Raw genomic sequence first — 20,102 nt, forward strand, 5'->3', positions numbered from 1 at the left:
AACTTTAGTTCCGAAATTGCTGGCCAGTGAGCTTAAATTTTGTAGCGTTAATTGTTTAAAATTCGAATAGAAATTGTAAAGTTACCTTGCAGACCTCGCATCTAAATATATTTGGTCATGATATTTTGTGTTTAATTCACCAGTACTAGAGTTCACTTTTATTAGCGATTTCATCAAGATGTAGCTTTATTGAATTATATTGGAGGGATATAAAGTTAGAATGTAACTGTGAGATCCTCTTATTTCAGCCCGTACAACATTAGAACATTGAGCTTTATTGCTTAATATAAAAGTCCAGTTTTAAATTATTGACCTGATTATGATACGTTATGACTAAAGTTCTTTGGTGAATAACATTGTCCGTCACACATGACGTCAGCGCGTTACGCGTTACGCGTTACGCTGTTTCGAGTTTATCATTTTTTCCCCACCTCAATTTTAGAGTGACGAAATCGAAGCGATCGAAATACAAAAATCGCCCCCCAGAGATGCTAATTCGGAGTGTGATTCCTTAAGTAAGTAAAGTACTTACACTTACCCTGTTACCGCAACAGACATGTAAAACTTGTAAAATTAGTGCTCAGCGTCGCTAAAGAAGTTTTCACTTCAAAAACGTATTTTTATGGTCTTCCTCAGTAGGTAACGACCTATTAGAAACGTCTAATTCAATAATTTGTTATAGTTAGGAACTGGTTTTGATACGATTTTCCTATTGTACATTAGGGCGCATGTCACACATGACTTTCACTTTACTTCTATCCATATTCCATGACGTCATACAAAATCTATCAAAAATGGTAACGGAATGGAAATAAAAATCTCTGGACCAATGTTTGTCCTAAATAGGATCGAAACAGCACTTGATTTATAAGTAGTAATATCAGTAAAAATGTTCCGTGAAGCGGACGCGACAGCGTGTCATGATTAGATCCGTATTGGAAAAATACAAAATAATTTAAATGTAACACGGATATTTGCAGTTCGTTCGCAAGTTCGTTTTATATAATAGAATGCATAATATTTGACCACTAAAAGGTTTTTTAGTAAAGTAGCATTAGAAAGAACTTGAAAGAAGGTAAGCGATCTTGGCATGTCTTTTAGTTAAAAACGCTTTTTAAAATCAGTAACTATTACTTATGAAAGCAGAATAACATAAATGATCGTATTAGATTCATAATCGTTACATATTTCCGTAACTTATTTTTAAAATGTATTTTTCAATAAAAAGACACGTCTAGATTGTTTACCTTATTTCTACTGCTTAAAAAAACGAACTATATATTTTGGGCATACATCGCCTTAAGGTGACATTCGGATGTCAAATGCAGCATTACTGCCACGATTATGACCACACATCGGTAACTCGTGGCATTTAGGTAGCACTTAAAAGATTATTGATGAGACACGTTTTCGAAAAGAGTCTATGGAGATCGTATTTAAAATTGAAAAGTCACTTTCATTACTGTGACTGCACAAACTTGTTTATCAAAAGCTGAAAATAGTGTTATCAAAAAATCCAGGATATTTTACAACAAAAAATATCAATAACTTATTACAAGAGAATATCAATAAAAATACGCTACAACTTTACAATAAAATGCTTTTTTTACCCATTACGTCATAGGAGGTTGAAACTGTTGAAAGACCGTTTTCTTACACAAAGTGGATTTTCTCAAGTAGAAGATGTAGGTTGACTTGTCAAACATTAGAACAAATATTAATTGTTTATCACGAATGTCATATATTAAATGATTAAAATTCAATTTTTTAGTGGTTTCTTTTTCTCGACTCGTATAGGAAGAACATTGTCACATCGCTAGTCTGTTAGAAACTGTCAAGTGCTACCTAAGTGCCACGGTTACATATGTGTAATTATGACGTACAATTCGTGGTTTCGAGTAAATTGATTAATACAGCGGCAGCATCAAGGCTGTCGCCGTAATGCAGCTGCAGTTCGCATATGAACGTCACCGACTCGTCAACAGTGAATTTTTAGCAGCTTACACAGTCAGCAGTTACTGGACTTCTAAATATGTATACTTAATACAACCAACTCGTAGCTGTGGCTACGTGGAGTCGCTACTCCCAGCTCGCCACAAGCTGCCTTGCAACTAATACTACTGGTTAAATTAAAATCAGTGCGCGCATGGGGTCATCACATCCCGTATTAATTATTTATTTATTTGTTGCATACAATTAACACTTACAGTTCAACCTTACGTGCTAATTGTGGTTAATTACCTACTTACATGTTTAGTAAAATTTGACAAAAACGGTCGGGTCCATTGCAGGTCCTAGAGCGGCCGCCGACCACTTTAATGTAGGTATACTGTATGTATGTATGTGTGTGTATAGTCGGGTAACGTTCGAACGAAGATGAAAGGCATCGATACAATCAGATCAAGACTTGGCAAGCGATCTGAGGGGCCGTATCACTCACCAGCCCTAATTACTACAACTGTTTTTAATAAAACATTTATCAACCTATCAATACTAGTCTTTATATTTTTTTTTATACTGCAATGTTATTATACTTCTCGCGTCCAACGATGGTCCCTAGCTTTCACAGTTCCTTCAAAAATCTCTCTTGTTTGGGCTCACTTAAAAAATATTGAAGAAATATATTTTTAATACCTACATTTCCAAAAAATGTCTACAAACTTTTACATGTAAATTTGGTTTTCGTTGAGCGTTTTAACCGCGGGTTTAATATTCATAACTATTTTTCATCTTTAATGTTAGGCTAGGTAATTTAATCAGGTATTATACAAGTAAAATATAACAACACATACAAAAATAATACTTTTCACGCAACTGCTCGGAAATATGACAATAAAATACATAGTCGTAAATCTTGACAAGAAAGTATAGCGCTTCTAAGTTCAATAACGCTGTACTATTAGGACGTATATAACGACAACAACCTGTCAAAGTCGGTGCAAAGATAGAGTTAGACCAAGAAAAGCCTGCAACGTTTTTGATAGCATACGCAATATACCCATCAGTGCTAGTGTTATTTATACGTCATAATCTCATAAAAATTAGACGTTTAAAATAACACTTGCACTGCGTGTGCCACCAAAACTGTTGCAGACCTGTCTTGATCTTACTCTAGCTTAGACGGCCTGTCAGCCAACTAAAACGTAGAATCACCCCAAAATGTTAGAGGTAAGCACCGGACGGGAACATATGAGAGGATAAAGCGAAAGAAAAAACTCCCGAGTTAGCGGCGGATGAAAACTTTGGTCTTTGGTCGTTTCTCAAAAAGTTGGCACCGCCACCTGTAAATAGGTTTATGTTAGAACTTTTTTTTCGTTATGTACTATTTTTATATATAAAAAATTAATACATATTTAGAGAGACTTTTTACACAGAGGCCTAATACTTTGAAAAAAATTTAATAAATATTGATTACAAAAAAAAATATTGTAACTACGTTTATCCGTTAACCTGCCGTGTCCCAACGCGAGGTACTGATGTTCCGAGCTATGAAAACCACACAAAATATTAACTTAATTTAACGGCATTACCGTATTTTATTAACATATATCCTTAAGTTTTAAAGTATTACTATCGCATAACAATATTATACTTATATTTTAAGTTATTCGGCTTCAAAGTTTGTCCAAGGCAATTCTTAACAGTCACCTGGCGCGTCACATTCACGACGATTGTATAACCCCCACCGCACCTTTCCCGTCTCACTCCGCACGAGCTGAAGCCGTCACTCATCAGCTATCACCTGGTAGGACGAAGACGTGGTTATTGTGCTTCGCAAATAAAACACAAACGACAAAGTATCGGAAATTGGAGTTTGTAATGGGTAAGTACTCTTTATCCTGGAGTCGATATCTTGCTAATTATGTAACCTATCGCATTACTATCAAGATATGTAACGTAAACAATAGTTTAGTTTTATATGCCTAAGTATGGAGTTCATCAAGCTAATACATTTTGTGTATTCGCGATATAACTGCCATTTTCCCCATCACCTGCATATCGTCCACCTGGCTAAAACTGCCAGGTGGATGAGATTTTGCGGCAGGTTAATGTCACTGATACAACAACTAATACTCGTAGCTATATAATTATATAGCGGTTATATCGCTTTTGTGTGTTAATTTAGGAATAAAAACTATCCTGTCTGTTAAAACTGCATATTATTGAAATTTTTGTACTTTTGTCTTAAGTCTCGTTAACCTGTCCAAAAAAGTCAGGTGAATGATGCAATGGCAGGTGAACGAAGCGTCCTTCACCTGCCATATGACAGGTGATCGATAATTATTTAAAATCCACGTTACATATACTCAAACTAGATTTGTGACGTCCCACGGGAAAAGGTACCTTATGAGGGTTTTTAGTTTTAGACATATATTAAAATGTTTTGTAAAAAGTATAAGTATATGCAGATTAGTCCCGTTCTTGTCAAAACCCAGTTCTGATGATGGGATCTATGAAGAATCGAGGGAACTCCTCAAATCTTAAAGGCATACATATAGTGATTTTTGTGTTTTTATTTACAAATCAAGCATATACATTCACAAAAGTGACATTGGATGAAGTGGAACTGCTGATGAAGATCAGAACGGAACTCTTCAACGATGCATAGTTCACGTTTGGCGATTTGTCCTCTTCGTTATGTTTGTTAAGCAAGATAAGTTTATAAGCTGCATTTTTGTCAATCTCGAGTTCTGATGATGGGATCCATGAGGAATCGAGGGAACTCCTCAAACCTTAAAGGCATGCGTATAGTGACTTTTGGATTTACATCAGAAAATCAAGCATTTTCATTAAAAACTGTCGCATTTGATGAAGTGGAACTGCTGATGATGATTAGAACAGAACTCTTCAACGATGCATAGTACACGTTTGGCGATTTAGATTTTGACTTGGATTGGGACTGGGGCTGGGACCCAGACCCAGACTCGGGCCCGGACTCGGACCCGGACTGTGACTCGGACCCGGACCTAGACTCAAACCCGGAGTCGGACCTGGACCTGGATCCCGGCTCTTATCTGAACCTGAACCCGGACCTAACCTGACCTGACCTTGCACCAAACCTGAGTTCCACTAGGTACTGCGAGGGTTCAACATCAGCTCTATCTTGGGTACTGCGCTCCCAAGTGCTCATCAAGACGTGTCGAATGACCAAAACAGCATGTGTCTATGTTGCATCAAACCTGAGTTCCAGTAGGTACTGCGAGGGTTCAGCATCAGCTCTATCTTGGGTACTGCTTTCCCAAGTGCTCATCAAGACGTGTCGAATGACCAAAACAGCGTGTGTCTATGTTGCACCAAACCTGAGTTCCACTAGGTACTGCGAGGGTTCAGCATCAGCTCTATCTTAGTAACCACTTTTCCAAGTGTTCATCAAGACGTGTTGGATGACCAAAACAGCGTGTGTCTATGTTGCACCAAACCTGAGTTCCACTAGGTACTGCGAGGGTTCAGCATCAGCTGTATCTTGGGTACTGCCCTCCCAAGTCCTCATCAAGACGTGTCGAATGACCAGAACAGCGTGTGTCTATGTTGCACCAAAACTGAGTTCCACTAGGTACTGCGAGGGTTCAGCATCAGCTCTATCTGGGGTACTGCTCTCTCAAGTGCTCATCAAGACGTGTTGGATGACCAAAACAGTGTGTGTCTATGTTGCACCAAACCTGAGTTCCACTAGGTGCTGCGAGGGTTCAGCATCAGCTCTATCTTGGGTACTGCTCTTCCAAGTGCTCATCAAGACGTGTTGGATGACCAAAACAGCATGTGTCTATGTTGCACCAAACCTGAGTTCCACTAGGTACTGCGAGGGTTCAGCATCAGCTCTATCTTGGGTACTGCTCTCCCAAGTCCTCATCAAAACGTGTCGAATGACCAAAACAGCGTGTGTCTATGTTGCACCAAACCTGAGTTCCACTAGTTACTGCGAGGGTTCAGCATCAGCTCTATCTTGGGTACTGCTCTTCCAAGTGCTCATCAAGACGTGTCGGATGACCAAAACAGCGTGTGTCTATGTTGCACCAAACCTGAGTTCCACTAGGTGCTGCGAGGGTTCAGCATCAGCTCGATCTTGGGTACTGCCCTCCCAAGTCCTCATCAAAACGTGTCGAATGACCAAAACAGCGTGTGTCTATGTTGCACCAAACCTGAGTTCCACTAGGTGCTGCGAGGGTTCAGCATCAGCTGTATCTTGGGTACTGCCCTCCCAAGTCCTCATCAAGACGTGTCGAATGACCAAAACAGCGTGTGTCTATGTTGCACCAAACCTGAGTTCCACTAGGTACTGCGAGGGTTCAGCATCAGCTCTATCTTGGGTACTGCCCTCCCAAGTCCTCATGAAGACGTGTCGAATGACCAAAACAGCGTGTGTCTATGTTGCATCAAACCTGAGTTCCACTAGGTACTGCGATGGTCCAGCATCAGCTCTATCTTGAGTTCTGCTCTCCCAAGTGCTCACCAAGACGAGTTGGATGACCAAAACTGCATGTGCCTATGTTGCACCAAACCTGAGTTCCACTAGGTACTGCCAGGGTGAATAGACAGTAAGATTGAATGTTTACTTATTCACAGAAACTTGTTGTTAAATTGGGAATCGAATCGAAGGTGAGGTGGGTCAGAATCCAAAATTTTAATCATCGTGGTGGACAATAAGGTCCCTTTTTACAGAAGATGACACATTTTTCGATTATTTTTAGAAGGTATTGAAAATGATGTGGTGGACAGGTGGATGACACTCATTACAGGTGAACGATGACAAGAAACCAGGTTAACGGCAACGGACACAGGTTAATGACGCCTCTCGATAACCTGTCAATATTTTCATTGGAATTTGTACTTATTTCTCGATAACCTGCTTCTACTATCGATAACCTGGAGACAAAATATCTTTCACCTGTCCTTGATATCATTAACCTGAATTTCAAACGCCTATATCTCCTAAACTAACTGAAGGAATTGCTTCCCTTCCACATTTTTTAATAGTTAAAGTTGCCTTTTAACGATCCCAATAAAAAAAAATGCGAAAATGCAAAATTTTTGAAAAACGTTAACGTTAACCTGGCGGTGCCAACTTTTTGAGAAACGACCCTTTGCTCTTGGCAAATACTACCTAGTTTAGAGCCGAGTAGTTTATCTTTTTAAAACGGGCAAGGGTGAGAGGGATTGCTAGCAAAGTGCTCAGTATCCTTTCCACGAGTTTGACCCTGACATTTTCGCTAGCGACTGCGTAAACTAACTCACAATGCATCTCCCTCGTACTGACATTGCTGCAAGCGAGATGCACTGCGTTTGAGTTGACGCACTCGCTAGTTTTGTTAGTTCAAGTCACGAGCTAACAAACGTCCACTGTTGCGACCTAGTTTCTAGTTAATAGATTCCAAAAAATCGACGATGTCACAACTCTCCTCTGTCACAACTCACCTCAGTCTCCCCTTATCACAGCGTTTTTCTATCCTTCGTTTGCGGCACGGACCCCTAAAACTGTATTATAGATGCTGTACTTAAAGCAGTTTTTACGACTCGTGGTTTATTTTTAGTTCATGAACTTTAAGTTTTTTGTGATCATACCCAATATTTTCCGTGACATAATCAGTACAAGTATTAATGGCGACAAAATATTCGGCTAACTTAACATTTTTTTAAACGAGTAAAAATTTGGGGCATTTATACCATAAATATATTTAAATAATAAAATTAGAATAAAATGTTACATAAAGTAATTCAGTAATTTTTGTACCGACACCGAATGATATAGCAAGACACGTTCGTACGTTTCCGTGAAAAAACGATGGAAACTAATTATGCACTACTTATACTTCTGTAAGTTACGCAGACATTAGCGAATATAGTAGTTTGACACTGCTAAGGACGTCCGTAAGACTACAGGCCAAAATTACAGTAGCAGTAGTAGATATCTCTTGAATTAAATAAAACAAGTCGAACCCTCCAGTAAATAGTGACACCGTCCGCCCTTGAACGTGGATGGAACTTGTAACAAAATGTAGGTATATTTTCTGGACGGACGCTTTCTAATCGCGCGAGCCAATGATTCATGGGTGAGTTTGTAAATGGGGCCCATTATAAAAACAATTTGTGTATTTTTGACGACTTAATCATTTTATGCGATTTATTGTAGTTTCCAAGGCTATGGGGCGAGGAGACAAAACGAATGTGTCATAATATTTTTAATATCACAAAACTCCGTTAAGCGACTATTGAAGTATGGTGCATTGGGCTTAGAGAATTTAGTAACTAAAACTGTAAGTTAAATAAAAGCTTGTAAAACCTAATCTAAGTTCATATCGGTTCCAATTCAGTGCTTACCCGATCAGTGCCGTATAATGGCAATGGCTATATTAATTCCATCCGATCCTTGTCTGGATCCAATCTTTGATATTAATTGCTTTCTGACCGAACGAATGAGTGAATGACATTATGTGCAGTGCATTTAAAAAGTTTGTTTTCTTGAGCTTAGTTTTGTACGAGTGGTATGTGACGAATAGATAATTAGTTAATATCGCTATTTATGAATTATTTTTAATTTTTAGGGTTCCGTATTTATTAATAAACAAACAACCAAATTATATGTAGGTATTGCAGACAGAACCCCTACAAAACTGTTCCAATATATAATCAATGAATCACCCACCGCGTCACCTGCAATGCAATTTTTAGCACATTCAAGCGGCCACTATGGTGTCTTAAAAGTAGTCACGTTTTTTAATTAGTTGCTGTTTCTTTTGCACTCGTGCAATGTTCATATACTAGTGAGTGATGGCTTTTCTTTTTCACACTTCAATTATCTCATGTTAGATCAGTCGTCAATCGACAACACGTACCTACCTGCGCCTAACTGCGCAGACGCGAGGTCCACTGACGTTAAGAGTGTAGTACATTTTGTACAAGTTCAATTCTTCGAGGCAGTCAATCGATCGAAATGGGAAAAACAAACGTGCGCAAGATTTACGAGCGAGAAGTTGGTTAGTATAACTGTGTGCGGTGCGCGCGCGCGGTATTTCGAGATGCGGCCCAATATTGTGAATGCGCGGATAAATACGCACAGGAGTGTAATTATGTTATAATAGTTGTGTCAACTATTAGCTTATAATATGCTTGTGAGCTCGTTCGGTTAGAAATCCCTGCTATTTAGTCCCGTATTTAAAGCTGGACCAGTAATATATGATCATTGTCAAGAGGCCGCTGTTATTCTCAAGTATAGGGTGACAGTTTAGTATAAGTAGTATGAAACTTAGTTCCAGTGAAATTCCGCAACATGGCGCGTGATCATATATTCCTGGCCAGGCTTTATAACAATAACCTAAAAACTTGACCTCTACCAATAACACGAAACTCATATTGGTTGTGATATGACAAACCCATAGTGCAGCCACCGCGCGCACTGGCCGGTGGTAAAAAAAAACTATTGTACATATTTAAATGTTAATTATTAAACTGTTCACTATAGGACCTAATTTTTATTTACCTCACTTTTAGAGTTCCGTACCCAAAGGGTAAAACGGGTCCCGTTTTATTAAGACTCTTCTGTTCGTCTGTCTGTCTGTCCGCCTGTCCATTACCAGGCAGTATTTTCATAGATGATGCCGTTATAACAACTAATGTATACTAAAAAGTACGGAACCTTGGGTGGTGTACTTGTCCGGTTTCTAGTTAATCAGAGTTTTTGTAAGCAACAAACGTTTCCCATAAATCGTTTTATTTTTAGCTTCAAACCTTGTTTGGATTCGACTAATTAGTAAAGTTTTCAACGCGCTCCATCTTCAGCCGTTCTAATATTAACTTATACTAGCAGTTCTAACATTAACTAATAGTTAAAATTAGGGGAGAGACAGATGCTAACAAGGCATTTGTCTTCACTAGTCGTGGTTCGTAACAATCATAGACATCATTAAAAGTAATAAAAACATTTGAATTAAGATACGCGCATGCGCCAGCCGGTTTGCCCCATTTTTCTATCTAAGGGCCTACTTTCAGGCGTATTCTAATTTTACTTATAGGATATGGATACGATCCACATCTAATCCAGACCGAATTCATAGAAAATATATAGATATAATTAGAATACGCTTCTTTGATTAGTGTTACTTGCGTTTAGTAGCAAATGTATGAACTCGCACTAATCGCATTAAACACTAATGAAAGTGAATGTCCTAGAAAATAGTATTCTTCGAAGTGAAATGTCAAAACAGCTGATATAGATGTTTTGATAGTTCATTTACCGCAATATATGTATACATAGCCACCTACTAGGCCTGTTGCACCAAGCCGCCTGTCACCGTTAAAGCTCTCGCTACATTTTATTGTGTGGAAAGCTTCATAGTTATCCGTTGAGTGACGTTGATCAGTCCGTTAACTGAAGTTGGTGCAACTGGCCCTTAATCTGTCAAACTCGGGTCGGGTACGATTGTTCTACAATAAATAACTCTGGTTTCAACTAAGGTTCTGACTTTTAACTCTACATTTAAATTATCCCATTCGCGCCTAACGTGCAGTTTACACGATAAATCTATATCAGCGCTCGCTGCCTGGTTAGTGTACACTATGTAGCAATTAAAACAGTAACATTGGACGCGTTATACAGGATGATTATACAGAGTGATTTTCTGGTGGAGCGGCTGGGATAATCGTTTTAATTACCTACAGATGTAGTCACTAATTGTATGAAATCGAAGATTCTAGACCTTGAAAAGTCACGGTTTTTAATTATGGAGCAATTAGTTAGTCGTTTAATTTTACGCTATGAAATGTCTAATGTAAAGAAAACCTAAATGGCTCTAAAATCAATGGGGAAAAGACCGTCTATCATGTAAGGCCGTCTTCTACTTCTTCGATCTTCAAAAGGCAGTACATTAAATAAATCGCATCAGAACTGTTAAGCTAACATTCTTATAAACTAATGCTACACAATACATAACTAGTATGTAGGTATCCAATAAGTCAAATATAAAGTACTCGTGATATGTTATTCAAATATTCATAACATAACCTCACTAGGATTGAATAAAAACTAAAAATCTCCTCGTTAACCTAGACGAAATTTCGAGACAATCGCATTTAGCAGACTTTACCGGGTCCAGGAATATTTGAAGAGGTGCTTGAGCCAAGGTCGCTGGAGGGCCCTCGCGTTATCTGGACCCCTCGATATACTGCAGCGTATACAAATCTACAGGTCAGAGGCGATTACTGTTTAACCAACTTTTTAACCCATTAAACGTCTGAGGTAAAGTTATGTTTTAAGTTATTTATTTATTTAAACTTAATTGCACTATTTAAGAAAATATAGTACAAAAGACGGGTTAAAAGCCTTAAGGGATTATCTACCAGTCAACCATTGGGCTAAACAGAAAGTCAGTTGCAGGATTGTAGAGAGTGCAGATGACAACACAAATTTTAGATGCAAAATAATATCCACATTTGAAATAGTAAAACGGCAAGACGAAAGCATAAAGAGCTTAACGATAACCTAATAAAGCTATGGAGTCGGAACGAAACTCATTATCGTCGTGTTTGCGTCCCCCGATTCGCCGCATAAAGATTGGGTGGCGGGATTATGAGAATAGTGAACTACCGCTCCTCCATACAAACATTAACATTATAGAAAATATTTTTACATAATTTGATGCATGTGAATTACGGCTAACATCCTTTAATTAGACTTTTTAGTTTTCTTTTTATTAATATTGACGTTAGAAGCTATCAAAACTTTTATCGCAATTAGTTTTTCCCTTTGAACTCTTAAAATAATAAAAAAATCAAACGGCCCATTTATATATAGGTAAATGGGCCGCTGAAGCTGTGATTAATTTACCTACATAAAATTGTGTACAAACATTTAACATAATTGACCGAAGCATAACCAAAGGTCTCCGTTTCAGCTTGTGTAAAACGCTTTAGGATGTGGTTCTCCGCAGGTCACATTTCTCAAACGATTCTCGTGAATTCTTCTGAGCAGGTTCGGACTTTTCTGTCCTTAATTTTTTTTTAAATATTAAAAATGGCGGAAGTCGGCATAAAAGCGCCAGTAGGGTTTATGGTACTCAAGACTATTGTGAGTTAATACTCGTAGTGACAACGACACAACGACTTTTCATTTTTATAATTGTAAGATATTCCGATAATTTATATACAAACAAGAAACAAGATATACAGTGGTATTACTAAAATAAATGAATAACTAGCTTAATATGTATGTTGAAGCATATCGCGAGGTCTACAGCTCACAGAGTCACTGAATAATAAAGAAGAAAATCCAAAGAGGAAAATGGGGACTACGTTTGTATGGAGAAACGGTCGTCCATTTCCGATGATAGCCGCCTCGGATGCTTCGCGGCCATTCGCATGATCAGAGACCGATTTATGGCGGTATTTAGAAAAAGTTATTGGTATGCAATTGTTCTTTGAAGGCTAATTCGAACTTGCATTTTGATATCAAAATCATGTCATTTTGTTATAATTCGCCCGTCTGCCGTATTCGAACTTTAAGATATTCACAAGAGACGACACGTACTAGATCCATTCTAGATACGTTATAGTTTAGATTTCAACTACTCGTAGTTCTCTTTTGCAGCGCAATTCGGGCAACCAATGTCACTTTTACGTTAGATAGAGTAAGATATCTATTAGATGTGAATTGTATCTCTAAGTCATATCCTGTGGAAATCGTTCAAGAGTATCTCCAGAATCGCGCAAATGTCAAATTTGACAGGTTTGATCTTAAACATACCTATCGTTATCGTATCTGGGTGATGTCTAAAATATATCTAATAGATGTCTATTTCAAAATCCGAATCGGGCCCCGTGTGTCTCGCTCGCGCCAGTACACGTGCGAATGATAACAAGTTTTGATATCGGCATGCTGTGCTCGAATTGGTCTTTAGAGGCGGGTTCAGATATTTTGGTCCCTCCGATGCGTCTGATGGCGAGTGTACTTACAAGGGCGATGCGGTTTCCGAAATGCCAGTCAGTGTGATAACCGCCCCATAGTTACAGAGCTCCATCGTGGACAGGCACACAGACCGACAGACGGACAAACGCAAAACAGAGATGTAAACTTGATGGCTTTAGTTAACCGAAGACGCTGTTTATTCTTTAGAGGTATATCACATCTAAATATTTCAGTTCCTAATTTATAGTAAATAGTGTAATAGGTACTTAAAGATACAAAACAAAATATTTCATTTGTTTCCATAGTTACATTTTATTTAGTGTTTTCATTTCTTTTTAATTGGTCTTGATTGTACAAGGGTTCCTAGTCTACGGAACTCTAGAAAGCGGCTGTACGTTTTGGCGGCGCGGCGCGGCGCGACGCGGCACGGGCAGCGCACGCGCATGTTTACTCGACGCGTGCGCAGTAGGTCAACACTGACCAGAGTGAACTGGTCAGACTATATCTTTCGCAAGCACACGGCTTTTAAGATACTAATGAAGCTAGTTAAAATGTTTTTGCAAGAATCATCAATTTCATTTCGTTACCGGGTTGTTTTATTGAAAGTAGTATACAATTCTTTTTAATATCGAATTTTGTAAGTTTTTTGAATTTGTAAGTTTGACGGCCTTCTAGCGTAGTGACCCTGTCTACGAAGCAGGAGGCCCCGGGTTCAAATCCTGGTAAGGAATTTTATTTGTGTGTTTATCGCAAATGTTTGTTCCTGAGTTTAATAAGTATTTACAAATAGAACTCACAACACAAGCTGTACTGAGCTTACTGTGGGAGCAGGGGAGGCAGGACCGATCTGTTTAAAACTGTCCCTATTTATTTATTGTTTCGTTATTCTGTTCAAAGTAGAAAACATAAAAAAATCGAATGAAAAACTTTGAAGTAAACATATAATGATTGAACTTGCTCACAATATTTCACGAAAATCCATAGATAATTGTGAGCTCTAGAGGAGAGCTGGACACATACAGACGTTACCTATGAGAACATTTTTATCTAAGCTGAAACGGAAATATTCGCTTTAGCTACGACAAAAAAAATGTTTTCATTTGTATCCAGCACCCGATCGATATTTTATGATCTTATACGGCCTTGTAAATACGGAACTGTCTCAAACCGGCTCATTAGGACGCCATTACGCGTTACGACGCCGCTCGGACGACATTTAGACAAAATGGCGGCATTTAGATGCCGAATTCGCGCGTCCGTCGATGTCACTCGTTAGGATGCGGTTTTACAATGCCTACTAATATTATAAATGCGAAAGTAACGCCTGTCTGTGTTTACTCTTAAACCGCGGAATCGATTTAGATGATATTTGGTATGGAGATGGGTTCAGGACATGGGATGACACAGAAATCATCATTATTGCTAGACGCTAATAGTTTTCAATATTTTTAAACGATCCGTCAGTATGAAGTTGGGCCAAGCTTTTGATTAGAGACTAATTGTGTCCCACTGCCTGGGAATGGCCTTCCCCCTCTTCTTCCACTCGTCCCGGTTTTGAACCACAAGTAATTCGGCATGCGGTAGACATGACCGGCCCAGTCCCACTTTAACTTGGCCACTTTTCGTACATCTAGATCACTTAGTTTCCTCAACTCCGTAAAGCATTCTGACGTGTGATAGCGGCGTAATCGCCGATTGACTCTTTCAACAGCGTGCGACCAATTTGTCGGGCGGAGTCCGCAGCGCGTATATAAACGTCACTGCTACGGGACATTTGTCGTTTCGAAGCGGTGCTATAGGCAGGCGACGTGTATACAGCGTGTATTCGAATTTCGCATATTCTAACCTCTAGCGTTATATACCGTAAAATGGGGTGTTGGGTGAAATTTGACTTTCAAACCTCGATTAAATTTTATTTTTACATGTGAAAACTGAATGGTGTATATAATTAGTGTACTTACTACCGGCTACCTAATATACTATGCTATACTAGAACGAATTGACTCCAATTAAATTGATATAAAAGAAAATATTTTTTTGGGGTCATCTTACACAAATCGACCTAGCCCCAAATCAAGCAAAGCTTGTATAGTCAGCCAAGAAAGTGGTCTACCACTTTTCGACTCTATCAATCAGATGATAGAGTCGAAAAGTGGTAGACTACTTTCTTGGATGACTATACTATGGGTACTAGGCGACGATATAAATACTTAGATACATTTTATTCGTGATGTATTGATCTATACGTTTAACTACATATGTTATCGAAGCCTAGTCAGTACCCATAGTACAAGCTTTGCTTAGTTTTTGGCTAGGTTGATCTGTGTAAGTTTGTCCTAAAATACTCATTTATTTATTTATATCCATAGTTTGACAACAACAAATTACTATGTTATCTTTCAATATACCCTCCCGTATATAGTTTTTCTAAATTCGTTAAAAATCGCTTCATACCACTAAAATTTACTTAACGCTTAAATTTGTGATGTAACATGTTTTATGTAAACGTTTATTTCAGACAAATAGTCCATATGTTCCATAACAAATTACAAACTGAATAAAAAATAAATAATTAATCACAAATTCATTAAAACAACACACACCAAGTCAAATTTGTGTTTATATAAAATAAACACACTGTATATGTGGAGAGAAATGTTTAATTGGCACATGTTTGTAGTTTTGATGTGTTTATGTGTATTTATGGGAAGTAAATACTCTTTTCGCACACGGCGGAGGTAAATGAGCGTACGAACTGATTAATGGCTACCACAGCTAAGCAGTTAGGTATACAGGCGCCATCAGATATATTGGAGCGGCCAGGGTGCTCACAAATATCTGAACACGCCTATATTGTCGAGGCGCTGTCAGACTGCGTGTAAAGGTACTTGTGAACACCCTGGCCGCTCCGATACACATATCGGATGGTGACTCTTCAACGTTTTATAATCTATCAGTTATCAAAAATGTTATCGTAAAAAACATGTACATATTTAAATATTTATCATTTTTTAACGATTATTTTTACAAAATAATATGTATTTTTCTGTTGACATTTATGTAAAAAGCTGGTGGGTAAGGTCTACGTGTAAGGTCTACGCTCGTAGCAATCTTTGTAGACCCTCTACGTGCGTCTACGTAACGTGCGCCCAGCGAACGTATAATTCTCACCATACTCGTACAGGCCAAATCGAACGTGCACCTAACGGGAATTATTATTTGACATACCTATTTATTTATTATTTAATTATATCTTGCTTGTACTTTGGTGTAAGAGAGATACACGACGAATTATGTCAAAATGTGATCATTTTAAAAATAATTATAAAAAAGTAAATAGTCATAACACTAAATAAAAACTAGACTTAAATATAAATATAAACTAAATAATAAAGACAAATGAAAATAAATTAAACTAATAACTAAAACTACTTAATTTGCAATTTAGTGCGATTTGTAGGATTGCGGCAAGAAAATCATGAATGCACGTTGGCAACATATACAACAACATGCAGATGTGTACCTACTAATAAAACATAATTTAATCTTGTATATAGCCGTCATTAAATTATACTATGAAATTAGTTACATGTCAAATTGAATCGCAATGAAGTCACCCGACTACACATTACGACCTGAATACAATTATATATCCAACTTTTGCATAAGCCTTATATCCGCCATAACATAAAAAATATGTAAGCATATAATATAGATATAACTGACAAGACCAAAACCGAGAGTAGTAAATTTTATGAGGTTTTTTATTGCAGTATCGAATCTGCCACCAATATGCGGAAACACTAAATAAACGGGGGTAGTCTTACAGCGATGTATGAATCGAATATAATCATAAATAAATAAAATAAATATTATAAGGACAATCTTATTCAAATCGATCTACAGGCCAATTCGGACATGCACCTGACATCGAACCGATTTAACCGATATTTGAATCATATTTTTATTTTATATTTTACATACAGTAGAATCCGCTTATAATGACATTGCAGGCAAGTGACAAACACGTCATACTAAGCGGATGTCATATAAAACATAGTTGTACAACTTATTATTTTTGTTATGTTTTCCAAATTAATCTCATATCCCTTTGTGAGAAATAAGTTTTATTAAACTTGTAACAAACATCAACTTGTCATTGATGATCAAAACTAAAATACCTTACTCGCCACGAACGTACCAATCGTCCTCGCAGGGAAAGACGTGGTGACGGCCACGAAAACCAGCATAAGTGTCAGTATAACCGGACATAATTTCATGAAAATGGGATTTTTCGGTCATAGTAAGCGATTTGTCACTATAAGCGAAGTCATCTTATCCGAATTTGTCACTAAGAATTTTATATGAAAACCAAACTTCGCACAGTAATTACGTCATAGTAAGCGGTTGGTCAGTATAAGCGGAGTCATAATAAACGGATTCTACTGTATTTTATTTTGGAATCATATTTTACTGTTAGCTGTCGCGGGTGCTTCGCATGCACTAGCTAATAGATGTACGGACAAGTCAGAGTACGTGTCATAGTTTTTTTTAAGTATGATGTACGAGTACGTAGGTAATATGTACATATATTAATTAATTGGTAGTTTCGTTATTCTTGTTAATTTGTTACCAAACATGCCACATTTGTTTATGACAGTTATATTATAAAAATCGATAATGTAGAATATCGATTAACTATATAAATATCAGAAGGAAGTCACTAGCCTTGCCATATTCGTGGTAGGAAAGTCTCTAGGTCCAGACATCATCATTCAAAGCAGACTAACGGCTCGATTCGGAAAATGAATTAGATTTCTATTAGACTTCAACAAGTTACGATATGGATAATTTAAAGATATTTGTAAGATAGATATGTCAAATTTGACGTTTCCGCGATTCTGGAGGTCCTCTTGAACGATTTCGACAAGTTATGACTTAGATATCCAAGTCACGTCTAGTCGAATCTCTAAATCGTCTTAAGATCATGTGATTATCTCGAAATCCGAATAGGCCTGTATGTAAGTAACAGAGAGAAGCTAGTAGAGTTAGTATCAAATAGATAGCTACACAAGTAGTCAAATAGTTCGTTATACTATACATTTAGTACAGTGTGACGAACTATTTGGCCACTTCGGGTGCTATAATATATTTGACGCTGACTGTATATCAAAATTATTCGCAGGGAAACTGGAGCTAATTTTGTTTTTTTTTTCTCCATCATCATCATCATCATCATTTCAGCCTTTATACGTCCCACTGCTGAGCACAGGCCTCCTCTCATGCGCGAGAGGGCTTGGGCTATACTCCCCATGCTAGCCCAATGCGGATTGGGGACTTCACATACACCTTTGAATTTCTTCGCAGATGTATGCAGGTTTCCTCACGATGTTTTTCCTTCACCGAAAAGCTAGTGGTACCTAAATATCAAATGATATTTCGTACATAATTTCCGAAAAACTCATTGGTACGAGCCAGGATTTGAACCCGCGACCTCCATATCCACTCGGCTACCACTGCTTCTCCATGAGCCGAAAAAATAGTAAAAATAGTCAAATAGCTGAAATTAGGCAGGCCAATGGAAATGGAGTTCCATGAACGCTTCAACTGTAAATGACGCTGCATTGAATGATGCTGCATTTACACGAGGGCGAAAGCACCGAGCATTATTATAATGGTGCTGCGAGGTGTGATTCTATTTTAGTTCCGTTTCATTAAAGTTCTACTGCTTATTGCCGGATTGTGAGAACAATTCTAATTACATACATACACAGGTACAGGTCCTATTTTTATAAGAAAAAAATATAGGTACTGTTATTAATTAAGTATTTCTTTCAATTTCAAGTCAAGCTTAAGGTTGTGGAAACTAGACGGTACAATTGCAAAAATCTGGTGACCCGAGTAAAATAGGAATTTGTATTATTTGATATGTATTTAATTAGACTTAATAATGAGATAAATGATGCAACCGGACTGTAACTAACCCATAGGAGTCCCGTAAGTGAAATATTTATACACTTAGAAAGCTTTTTGTATAAATGTACAATTGTGGATAGACCATATTGTGTTACAAAATTATATGTAGGCATATGAAAAAAAATTGTGTACAAATTGCGCTCTACAAAAAATGCAAATCGAACTTAATGTTTTACAGAAAGTTTTAAATTAAGTTGTGTCATATTTAAGAAATAGACGTAATGTTAAAGAAAGTTATGTTTTTCAGTTAAAATATAAATAAAAAGATTATGCAAAGTAATACAAGTGTGTACTCTACCACGTGTGTACTCGAAACTCGAAACCGTTTTAAGTTGTAAAATGAGATGAAACTTCAGAACTTCAGTTAGAAAATGCCTAGTTTAGCATAATTTATGTTCGAAGGCTGTTCAAACAAGTTGTTACAAATGTTGATGATGATGATTCTCTATATTCCAGGAAACTTTTTGATAAAGACAATTAGATCTACAAATAACCTAAATGTATCAAATACTATTTCTGGTTATATTCCAAGTTTTCATTCATTAATCTATGAAACATGTGCGTCAAATCCCCAGAAAGTTGCACTGAAATCAAATTTCCCGGTGCAAAAAAAGTTGCGGCAAAACTTTTCTTTCCCTCAACCGCTCCGCGCAACGATTCCAATCACAATTATTTAAGCGTCGTCCAAACTCACGGTTCCAGCCAGCACATCCAAGCTTCTTTAACCTTGTTTTATTCTGGTTTTTTATTTTTAATTTCACTATAACACAGGCACGACCGAGTGGGAGAGTAGCGCGCCGCGACTGGCGGCAGAGCGCGCACCCGACTGGTTCGCGGTCCGACTAAAAATAACGCCTGCAACGTCCATCGGTCGGTTACCACTGGTTCAACTGTTTAATGTTTATATTTGGTACGAAAAAACTGATTACAACCGTTTTATGTAGTCGGTGTGGCAACCGCGTTGAACATTGGGTTTATCATAGCGTAACTGGATTAGTTTGAAGTTTAGAAAATTAACTGGCTCTCGGCGTTATCGTTGCGACCAGTCGCGGTAAAAGCGCCGTCATGAGAGTAATCGTCATTTTAATTATTGTCGAATCATTTTTTTTTATTAGAAAAACTTTGCCGGCCTTAAGGCCACTTTGTACAAAAACGGCCTTGAGTTAACATGAAAAAAAAAATTCCATAAAAGTGAAATCATCATTTTCGTAAGTCTGAAATACTGTTTAGA

General features: G+C 37.6%; 1 protein-coding gene across 7 annotated transcripts in view; it reads right to left on the bottom strand.

Annotated features, from left to right (window-relative positions):
* The window catches only part of LOC134679212 (innexin shaking-B), a 77,945-nt gene extending 58,173 nt beyond the window's left edge, over positions 1–19,772 (bottom strand). For 4 of the 7 annotated variants that reach the window (XM_063538094.1, XM_063538093.1, XM_063538092.1 and 1 more), the window contains exon 1: positions 19,566–19,765. The gene's annotated coding sequence lies outside the window, so the exon portion shown is untranslated. Of the gene's footprint in view, positions 1–19,565 lie in introns of all 7 variants that reach the window. The other 3 variants (XM_063538098.1, XM_063538097.1, XM_063538095.1) reach the window with 3 other exon arrangements.
* Positions 19,773–20,102: the final 330 nt, after the last annotated feature.

This window comes from Cydia fagiglandana, chromosome Z (assembly GCF_963556715.1).
Source record: "Cydia fagiglandana chromosome Z, ilCydFagi1.1, whole genome shotgun sequence".
NCBI lineage: Eukaryota > Metazoa > Arthropoda > Insecta > Lepidoptera > Tortricidae > Cydia > Cydia fagiglandana.